The sequence below is a fragment of the Eumetopias jubatus genome, unplaced genomic scaffold, assembly GCF_037043125.1.
Source record: "Eumetopias jubatus isolate StellerSeaLion01/CBP00866 unplaced genomic scaffold, mEumJub1_p1.0 scaffold_1, whole genome shotgun sequence".
Classification (NCBI taxonomy): Eukaryota; Metazoa; Chordata; class Mammalia; order Carnivora; family Otariidae; genus Eumetopias; species Eumetopias jubatus.
The window spans coordinates 19,291,956-19,303,365 of record NW_028274807.1 but is presented as its reverse complement, the minus strand read 5'-3'; the positions used below and the strand labels follow the sequence as shown (position 1 = coordinate 19,303,365).

Below are 11,410 nucleotides of genomic sequence, written 5' to 3'. Positions count from 1 at the left end.
CGCGCAGGTCCTCTCTTGCCCTCCTCCCCGGAAACTCAGCACGCACCCTGCGTTCCGTAGAACAGTTTTGTTCCGGTCCCGACGCTCGGGCCGCGCGCCGCCACTAGGGGGCGCGTTTGCGCCTCGATGAAGATTAGTGGCGGGAGGTTCCGCGTCAGGAGCTGGGGTACGTTCCAGGGGTGCGGAGGGTGACCCGTCCGCCACCCCCGGGGGCTCTGCAGGGAAACACACTTCCTCTTTGGAGTCGCACAGTTCGGACGGCTCCATCACCCGCTTGCCTCCGCGGGTTCGAGCCCAAAGAGCTGGGCGAAACCCTTGCTTCCCGCAAAGAATATTTCTGGGGAGAAAAACTGGGGAAAGACGACTTCGGTTGACTCTTGCTTTCGTGGTCAGCCCGGCGGGTCACGCTGATGACATCTTAACTCTCTGTTTTGCAAGGGTGAGTTCTTAGGTGGGCGGAGGGGCCTGTGCCAGGGTTCTCCATTTATTGGGCCATTGAAGGGAACTCTATAAGCCATAGAGCTCTTTAGAAATTAAATTAGTTGATGTAGTGTTTGGAGAATAGAGAGAGCATGTTAAAGGCTCGTGATGCTCGCAGGCCCATCTAGGGACCCAGAGACAGCGGGTACCGCAGGACCAGCCTCTCGAGAGGATCCCTGGCTGTGTGCAGGATAGAAATCAAACGCGAGCCAGCAGGAGGGGAAAGCAGAGTTTGTTGAAGGTCTAGAGAGAGTGCAGATACAGAGAGAACGGAAAAGAGAGAGCCTCGTCTTTGCTTGGGGCCTGGGAGTTTTTATCGAGGACCATGGTGTCCTTGTAGGCATCCAGGAACCAGTTAGAACAAAGATGAGGGCTCAGGCCTTATTTCTTTGAGCCAGGGGGGTCTTGGTGTCCAGATATGTAGCTCTGGTTGTCTGGAATACCATATGATCGCTTCCTCTCCATTCTCACCAGAATAGAATAGAATAGAATAGATGTTACCTATTCTAAAGAAATCATTCACTTCTTGTCCCTTACAAAGAGGACACACACTATTTGTATTATAAGACGTGTAAAGTGGGGGTGCAGGTCCTAGCAAGAACAGAAGCAGGAAAGGGAGCAGAAAGCAGATTTTTATGGAGTCCTTCAGTTTCCCTGTCTCACTGGGGTGGAATTTTTGTCTCTTATCCCAAGGGGCCAGAGTAGTGCATTGCGCACAGTAGGCACTCAATAGAATGTGCTGAATGATTGACTGCCTTTGCGGGAAGTTCCAGCGCAGCGTCTAACTCCTTTGCCATAACAGCATGTTATTGCTATCGAAGCAAGCATAACCTAGGTGAGGTATGATAATGATTTTTATTCAAAGTTGTCGAATGCTGTGGCTTTACTTGAGCCGTTAAATTTACAAATTAAGCCCGTGGCCTTTCCTCCTCCGCTCCGACTTGCAATGGGAACACAGTGCCTCCAGGGGGCGGCACCGGCTAGAGAACAAATACCAGGCATTGTTTCCCGCCCTCCCCGCCCCCCCCTCAACCCCATGCCTTTCCCTGGGGAATTGGGTGAAATGTGGTCAAGAAGTAGACTTCCAGCTTTAAGATAAATCAGTACTGGAGAGGTAATGTCCAACATGATGACTATAAGTAACAATATGGTATATTTGAAAGTTGCTAAAAATATAAATCCTCAAATTTCTCATCACAATCTCTGTGAAGCAACGGATACTAACTTACTGTGGTAATCCTTGTGCAATATGCATGTATTTCAAGTCTTTGTGCTGTACACCTTAAACAGTGTTGTGTGTCAGTTATAAAACTGGAAGAAAAATAAAAGACTCCCTGCCTCCATACATGTGTCTCCTTGTTCTGAATTTGATATTCACAATTGCTCAGGGAGTGTCATTCCCTTCACTTTTAAAATGAGAAATCTTAAGTAAGCAGCCGATCTTGGACTTAAAGCCGGTCAAGTTTTTCTAGGCCATTTCTCATTTAAAATCCTATTTCAAACCATGAAATATACATATACATCTGTGTGGGATGTGTGTGTGTCTTTTGCTTCCTCCTTAAATTTGCATACACGTACTCCCTCAAAAGATCTTTGTTCATCAGTCTTTTAGATTTTAACCCCATCTAGTTGCCTTCAGAACATTTTAGAGCAATATTGAACCAAAGCCTCAGAACATAAATTTAAGCAAGTTTAATCAAAAATCAATCACAGTGGGAGCAGTAATTGGAAGCCCAAAGTATCACAGAAATTAACTTGGTTGGAAGGATGTTAGTAATTGTAATGTCCAACAAATGTTGAACATATGCCATTCATTCAGGTTTATTCATTTTTGCAAACCTACTCACTCAATAGGCATAATAATCTTTATTTTCCAGAAGAGGAAATTCAGGTTTGGAGAACCTGAGAGACCTACCCAAAGTAGATCTTTGGTCAAGAATTCCCTCAAAATATTTCCTTATGCTAAATCTCCTTTCCGGCCTCCTTTATCAGCTTTCTCCCCAAATCTTAGTCTCACTCTCTTGAGTCTCTCTCCCAAACACAAAGAATCATCAGGTAAGTGGAAGTAAATATCAAAGGTCAGCCTAGAACATCTTACTGTGCCAGAAAACAAGAAAATTCTCAAAAGACAGGCAGAAGCATGTTAAAAGGATGCAGGATCTAGCTTGACAAGATCCAGCTTGACAAGACCTCCCATTGTACAAATTCAGGACAGTTTAAACAACAAAAAGGACAATGATGAAGGATTATAACATTATATATGTTAAAAAAAAAAAAAGTCCATGAGTCCATAGTGATACTCAAAAATAAATGGGAGCAGAGAGGAAGTTTTCTTTACAAAATCCACATAATAGAATAACGGAATGGGGAAAAAAAACTCACCACTCTGCAACTACCCATACAATAATTGATTCAGAAAGGGATCACCTATGGATGCTAAAAGCAGTGGGGAAAATTTGTTGGGAATCAGGATATTCACCAAAGATCTAAGTATCACCCCACAGATTATCCCCACAGAGGGATAAAGGAAACGTCATTGGAGAAATCTGGTGGACACTGCCTTAACAAAGTGGTCAAAATTTATCATCACCCCAAGTGGGACAATCTGACATTATTTGCGCCTCCTGGTTGTGATATAAACAATGTGGCATGTGTAGTATTCCTACCATAACTGTTTAATCTAAATCTAAAGAATCATGAGGAAGAGAAATCGGATATATCCAGGAAATGATACATTCCACAAACAACTGGCCTAAGCTCTTCAAAAATCTCCGTTTCATGAAAGAGGAACCAAAACAGTTCAAGAACTGTTCTAAATTAAAGGAGACGAAAGAGATAGATGACAAGTAGCCGTGTAGGATCCTCACTTGGGTTTTGGATCAGAAAGAAAAAAAGATTCCAAGGATATTATTATTACAAACTTGAACATGAACTGTATGGTAAATAATAGCATTGTAACACTGTTGTGTTTCTTGGACCTGATGACAGTATTATGGTCATGCAGGAGAAAGTGCATGTTCTTAGGATACAATGTGGAAAGGTTTAGGGGTACAGCATCATCATGCCTATAATTCTAATGGCTCAGTAAAAATCAAGGGCTTTATATCTAGAATGGGAGCAAGAGAAATATAGCAAATGTGGCAAAATGTTAACAACCGGGGAAGCTAAGTGAGGTGTCAATGGTACTACCCTTTCAACATTATTCTAAAAATTTTCAAAATAAAAAATTGAGGGAATAACCACAGTGGTTTTCAACCACAGAAGTTTGTTTTGCTCACATGGCACATCAGGGGGTGGCAGCTACAGGACAGTTGTGGCTCAGTAACTTTATTCCAGAATCCAAGCTGTCGAAAGCAGCCCTCTGCCCGCCCCCCTACCCCCTTCCCCTCCCACCGCGCCCCCACCACCCCCACCAGCATGAGACTTGTGGTTCCCTGGCGGAAGGAAGGGAGAGCAAGGTCCGCTCAGTGCACTGGTTCTTTTTTTTTCTTTAAATTTTTTATTGTTATGTTAATCACCATACATTACATCATTAGTTTTTATTGTTATGTTAATCACCATATATTACATCATTAGTTTTTGGTACATCATTAGTTTTTGATGTAGTGTTCCATGATTCATTGTTTGTGCATAACACCCAGTGCTCCACGCAGAACGTGCCCTCTTTAATACCCATCACCAGGCTAACCCATCCCTCACCCTCCTCCCCTCTAGAACCCTCAGTTTGTTTTTCAGAGTCCATCGTCTCTCATGGTTTGTCTCCCCCTCCGATTCACTCCCCTTCATTCTTCCCCTCCTGCTATCTTCTTCTTTTTTTTTCTTAACATATATTGCATTATTTGTTTCAGAGGTACAGATCTGTGATTCAACAGTCTTGCACAATTCACAGCGCTCACCATAGCACATACCCTCCCCAATGTCTATCACCCAGCCACCCCATCCCTCCCACCCCCCACCACTCCAGCAACCCTCAGTTTGTTTCCTGAGATTAAGAATTCCTCCTATCGGCGGAACTTTCCAGAACGCTCGGTGAGACGCGGAGCAGCGGCGGCTGCCCGAGCTGCGCCCAGCAACGCGCCCCTTCCCGCTCCCCCACACCAGCCTCGGCCCTCTCACCGGCTGTAGAAAATGGTGAAAGAAACCACTTACTATGATGTTTTGGGGGTCAAACCCAATGCCACCCAAGAGGAATTGAAAAAGGCCTACAGGAAACTGGCCTTGAAGTACCACCCTGATAAGAATCCAAATGAAGGAGAGAAGTTTAAACAGATTTCTCAAGCTTACGAAGTACTCTCTGATGCAAAGAAAAGGGAATTATATGACAAAGGAGGAGAACAGGCAATTAAAGAAGGTGGAGCTGGTGGTGGTTTTGGCTCCCCCATGGACATCTTTGATATGTTTTTTGGAGGAGGAGGAAGGATGCAGAGAGAAAGGAGAGGTAAAAATGTTGTGCATCAGCTCTCAGTAACCTTAGAAGATTTATATAATGGTGCAACACGAAAACTAGCTCTGCAAAAGAATGTGATTTGCGATAAATGTGAAGGCCGAGGTGGTAAGAAAGGAGCAGTCGAATGTTGTCCCAATTGCCGAGGTACTGGAATGCAAATAAGAATTCATCAGATAGGACCTGGAATGGTTCAGCAAATTCAGTCTGTGTGCATGGAGTGCCAGGGCCATGGGGAACGGATCAGTCCCAAAGACAGATGTAAAAGCTGCAATGGGAGGAAGATAGTTCGAGAGAAGAAGATTCTAGAAGTTCATATTGACAAAGGCATGAAGGACGGCCAGAAGATAACATTCCATGGTGAAGGAGACCAAGAACCAGGACTGGAAACAGGAGATATTATCATTGTTTTAGATCAGAAGGACCACGCTGTTTTTACTCGGCGAGGAGAAGACCTCTTCATGTGTATGGACATACAGCTGGTTGAAGCACTGTGTGGCTTTCAAAAGCCAATATCTACTCTTGACAACCGAACCATCGTCATCACCTCTCACCCAGGTCAAATTGTCAAGCATGGAGATATCAAGTGTGTGCTAAATGAAGGCATGCCAATTTACCGTAGACCATATGAGAAGGGTCGCCTTATCATTGAATTTAAGGTAAACTTTCCTGAGAATGGCTTTCTCTCTCCTGATAAACTTTCTTTCCTGGAAAAACTCCTACCTGAGAGGAAGGAAGTAGAAGAGACTGATGAAATGGACCAGGTAGAACTGGTGGACTTTGATCCAAATCAGGAAAGACGGCGCCATTACAATGGGGAAGCCTATGAGGATGATGAACATCATCCCAGGGGTGGTGTTCAGTGTCAGACCTCTTAATGGGGCCAGTGAAAAAACACTGCTGGCATTTTATATGCAGTAGTGAATGAGTGAAGGACTATAATCATAGCTCACTACTTGCTATTGTTTTTGTTTTAATATTCAACTATAGTAGTGTTTTAAATGAAGAATAAACTCAAATATAAAAGCTCAAAAAAAAAAAAAAAAGAATTCCTCCTATCAGTGAGGTCATATGATACATGTCTTTCTCTGATTGACTTATTTCGCTCAGCATAACACCCTCCAGTTCCATCCACGTCGTTGCAAATGGCAAGATCTCATTCCTTTTGATGGCTACGTAATATCCCATTAGTGCACTGGTTCTTGAAAGCTTCTCAGGCTCACTAGCTCCTGGCCTCACAGTCCCTTAGCAGGTCCAACGGCCAAGCCCAGTGGCAATCGGGCAGGCAGCCTTCTTGGGAGCTAGTAAATGAGGTTATAGAATTCAAGGAGAAAAGCAGCTCACTGACATCTAGACCCTCCCAAGATCCGTTATTCTCCCAAGATCACCAGCTGAATGCGGACTCAAACTCAGATCCATCTCCAAAGCGTATGCTTTGTTTTTCTTTCTAATTCATGGTTTGTTTGGGGTTTTTTAATCCAAATATTTGATTTTACATTTTCAAGTTATTATGCATTTACTTGCTTGGAAAATCAAGGAACTATATATTATAGGGCATACTTAGAAAAGTTTCGCTCCCAGCTCTTGGTCCCCATTCATTCTTCCCAAAACCTCACACGGGATACCACTGTTACTAATTTCTTGTGCGTTCTTGAGAGTTCCGGGTGCCTCTATCAGCTAACCCAAATAGATAAACTCCCTGTCTTCCTCCTTTATGTTCCCAAATGCAGCATACCAAACACATAGTTCTTTGCCTTGCAAAACCGTGCTTTTCATCCGCTTGAATGTGTTAGTCTGGTACTCCTGAGGAGCAGATGCCAAAACAGAATTAAATATGCAAGGATTTTCTTCCAGTGAGAGAAGAGGGGAAGGCTGGCTCCACATGAAGTAGAGGAGGAAGAGAGCCTGGAGGCATTCCTGACTGCCAGAGCAGGCTAGGGAAGCTGGTCAACACCATGAAAGGAGGGGGCACAGTCCTTGAGCCCAAGTCCAGAACTAGAAGGATCCCAGATATTCCCAGCCTGCCAGACTCAGTCTCCGGCTGGGAACAGTGGGTGGGAGGTGTGCCCTCGGAGCAAACAGGGTGGATTTCAGAGTTCAAAAGCAGGGGCTCATGACCCCCCCACCCCCATAGGTGGAGGTCTATGAAGCATTTGAAATAAACCATATTTAAGAAATCAAATAATTAAAGAAGCACTTGCTATGCATTTTATATTTACTATGTAATAAACACACACACACACACACACACATTTCTATCAATGATCTCCATACCCTCCACTTCCACCTGGCTTGAAAGGTACAGACAAACACACAACTCCTAAGATTATAAGAACAGAGGGAAAAGCAGGTGCAATCCAAGCCTTTTCTATTAGTGTGATACCATGGGGCAAAATGGTACCTTCACTTCAACATCAATCCTTACTAACTCCTTAACGGGCTTAGGTAGCAGTGGAGTGTGTGTGTGTGTGTGTGTGTGTGTGTGTGTGTGTATTTCCGTGGGCTTCTAGAGAAATGAAATGCACTTGAATATAAAAATGTACATACAGATGGGGCGCCTGGGTGGCTCAGTCAGTTAAGCCTCTGCTTTTGGCTCAGGTCATGATCGCAGGGTCCTGGGATAGAGCCCCGCCTCGGGCTCCCTGCTCAGCAAGAAAGTCTGCTTCTCCTTTTCCCTCTGTCCCTCCCCCCACTCATGCTCTCTCTCTCTCTCTCTCTCTCTCTCTCTCTCAAATAAATAAATAAAATCTTTTTAAAAAAATAAAGATTAAAAAAATGTACATATAGGAGCACCTGGCTCGCTCAGTCAGTGGAGCATGCGACTCCTGATCTCAGGGTTGCAAATTCAAGCTGGGTGTAGAGATTACTTAAAAATTTAAAAAAATTTTTTTAATATACAGAGTCCACTCCTGCTAGCATTCCTCCTTTAAACTATTCTATTCTTCCTTACACCACAAGAAAATATTATCAGTTCTTCCTTATTAGTAAAGAAGAGAGAACCAAGCATACAGATCACCGAAGTATAGAGTTTCTTCTTAGGTAGTATTTTCTATTTCATTTTACAAATGTACATGCGTGTGTGTGTGTGTTTGCCCATGCATGCATGTGTAAGAATTGTGTTAGGAAAGTAAAATTTTTGTTTCTAACCTTCATTAATAAAGACCAAGTTATGTTTATTTAAAACACTAACCATTCAGTAAGCCTTGAAAACTATAAATTAAATTGCAAGTTGAACGGAGAGTCTGGATCATTTATTCCAGCCACCTCATTTACTAGAGAGAGAAGATGACTCACAGAAAGACTAGTATTTGACTCAAGATCGTACAGAATGCTGCTGTAGCATCTGGGATCACTGGAAACACCAGGGCATGTGGAAAATGCCAGGACTCCCGAAATTGGCATACACTCCTTAAAATGCTCTGAATCATCCCACCCCGCTGCAGCCACACCAAACCCTTCATTTCATAGTTCTGTGAATGCTGCAAGAATTCTCTTCCCATTTGCTTAGGATTTCAAAGATGTACTAATCCCTCAAACACATGTTAATATGGATTTTCTTTGATGAGAAGGCACAGATATATTCTCCAGAAGTAAGCTCCTCCTTCAGTCCTATTTGAGACTGAGAAAACCTATAAGAGTACCCTCAAGTTCACTTAGAGTCCTTTAGGACGAGGGTTCATGGTGAGTGAAAATGGGGAGTGGGGTGAAAATTGGCCAAGGTGGTGCTTTTTTGGTGAAACAAAATCCTTTCCTCCAGAATCCCTCTCCCTAATTATACATAACTTCTTTTTTCCCACTTTTTATTTTTCTTTTAAACTCTTGACTTTCCCTGTCTAATTCACTATTCCTTGACTATGACACTGGCCTGTCCTCCCTCCTCTCTCCACCATCCAATCTTGACCTGCTCTGGGAAAACATACAAGCTGGATCCTGAACACCCAAAAGCAACCCACACCCACTGACTAACTCATGAAATGTGGTATTGGGAGGAAGTGAAAGCCTCTGTTAGATCCCAAATGTCTACTTCTTAGCCCTGTGACCTGGGGACAGCTGGACCATAATTTACTTAACCATACTCTCTTTCATGTACACTTAGGATATTTGAAATATTTTGCTGCAATGAGCATCTGTCTATCTAAAATCTGTACACTGGTGTATTTCTTCAGAAGAGGTTCCTAGCAACAGAACTGCTTGGTCAAGGGTATATGTGTTTGAAATTTTGATAAGTGCTGCCAAAGTGTCCATCAAAGCCATTAAACAAGACAAAGCAGAGATAGGTTTATTCCAGATGACAGTTGCAAATATTATCATAGTGGTAAAAGGCCACACTTTCATACATCTTTGACTTGGTGAATGAGGTCCAAGGTCACACCCTCTAACCTTCCACCTTCCCCGTTTCATATACAAGAGCCTTCTTAACTTGACCTGGCATTCATCTGTTGGCATCATCAGAAAAAACGCAAACTCAGAGCCAGTTATTTCTTGACAATCTTTATTTCAAAGGGCTGGATTATATCTCTCAATCCTATTATAAAAGCATATACCACCTTATTGTATATCTTCAATAGCAATGAGTTGATCTCTCCAGACTTTGTGTTTTCCTCTAGATTCCGTCTCAAATGGTTTTACATTTTTTACTGCTGTTTTATGTTACACAAACAACATAGTCTCTCTATAAAAGTGCAAACACATAGAGAGTAAAGCATGAGTCATCCTTCCCAATCTCGCTGCACTATATATCTCTATATTTCTATACCTAGATCTCAGATATTCTTAGTTTCTCAATCCATTCTTTAGGACTCAACTGCTCCATATACTGTTCAGGTTATTCAATAAATCCCCAAGAAGTGGCAAAGGCAATTAAATATAGGAACGACAAGAATAAAGAAACAGAAACTCCCTGAACAGTTCTCTCTGTGACAACTGTGGGAGTATTTTGATAACCGTTGGCAGCAGGACGCTGCATGTGATGTGGGGAAGGAAACCTTGGCATTCAAACAAGCAAATGGGTTGGCGACAGTTTATTAAATTTCTGCAATGCTTGCAAATGCCAGTAACAATTTCTCAGACTGCAGACTTACGACATGTGACAGGTTTGAGAATGGTTCACAATTGTCATCAAATAAATTACCCTTCAAAATTAAAAATCATAGGGACTCTGAATAATTTTCACTATTAAAACAAAAGCTCCCTAGAGTTTATGTATTTAACTTGTGTGTTTTGGTTGTTTCCTTGCCACAGAATCAGAAGGCAAGCAAAGGCATCCAAGTAAAATTATAATTAAATCTCACTGGTAAGTTTTTATCAAACTATTAGATCTTTTTTGTGCATAAAAAAAAAAAAAGAAGTCCACATTCCTTCCTAAATGTATATCTGTAAATGCCTTAATTAAAAAAGATTTTCAAAGCAATAGCTAACATTATACTGTAAGGAACAAGAATAAGAAGACCAAAGCTAGCAAAAGGTAGGAAATAATAAAGATTAGAGCAGAGATCAGTGAAGGAGAGAACAGAAAAACAATACAGAAAGTCAATGAACCAAAAGTCATTTATTTGAAAAGATAAATTTTTTCTTGGTTAGCTAAACTGACCAAGAAAAAAGAGAGAAAACACAAATTACCAAAATCAGGAATAAAAGAGGAACATTACTACCAACCTTATAGTAATAAAATAGATTATAAGGAAAACTATGAACAACTATATGCCAACAAATCAGAGAACTTAGGTGAAATGGACCAGTTCCTAGAATGAAACTACCAAAACTGACTCAAGAAAAAAGATTAAAAATCTGAATAGGCCTATAACAAGTAAAGAGATAAAATTGGTAATTTTAAAAATTTCCTACAAATAAAAGACCAAGTTCAGATGACTTTATTGGTGAAGTCTACCAAATGTTTGAAGGAAAATTAATACTAATTCTTTGCAAACTCTTCCAAAATATAGGAGAGGCAGGAATACTTTTTAGTTCATTTTATGAGGCCAGAATTATTCTGATATCAAAACCAGAAAAATATATCACAAGGAAAAATAAAACCACAGACCAAAATCCCATATGAATATAGATGCAAAAAACCTTCAACAAAATACTAGCAAACTCAATCCAACAACATATAAAAAGATTACATACCAGGACCAAATGGGATTTATCCCAGAAATTCAGGAGTAGTGTAATATATGAATATCAATCAATGTAATACACTATACAGAATAAATGACAAAAAAACCCATAATAATCTCAACAGATGCAGAAAAGGCATCCTTTCTTGATAAAATCCAACAACCTTTCTTGATCAAAACACTCAACAAACCAGGAATAGAAATGAACTTGCTCAACCATCCATAGCTAACGTCATACACGATGGTGAAAGACTGAATACTTTCTCTTAAATCAGGAACAAGAAAGAAAAAAATGTTCACTCTTTCACTTCTGTTTAACATCATACTGGAGGTCATATCCAGGACAATTAGGCAAGAAAAAGAAATAAAA

At 41.4% G+C, this 11,410-nt stretch overlaps 1 pseudogene; it reads left to right on the top strand.

Annotated features, from left to right (window-relative positions):
- Window positions 1-4,496: 4,496 nt before the first annotated feature.
- On the top strand, window positions 4,497-5,958 carry LOC114218200 (dnaJ homolog subfamily A member 1 pseudogene; annotated as a pseudogene).
- Window positions 5,959-11,410: the final 5,452 nt, after the last annotated feature.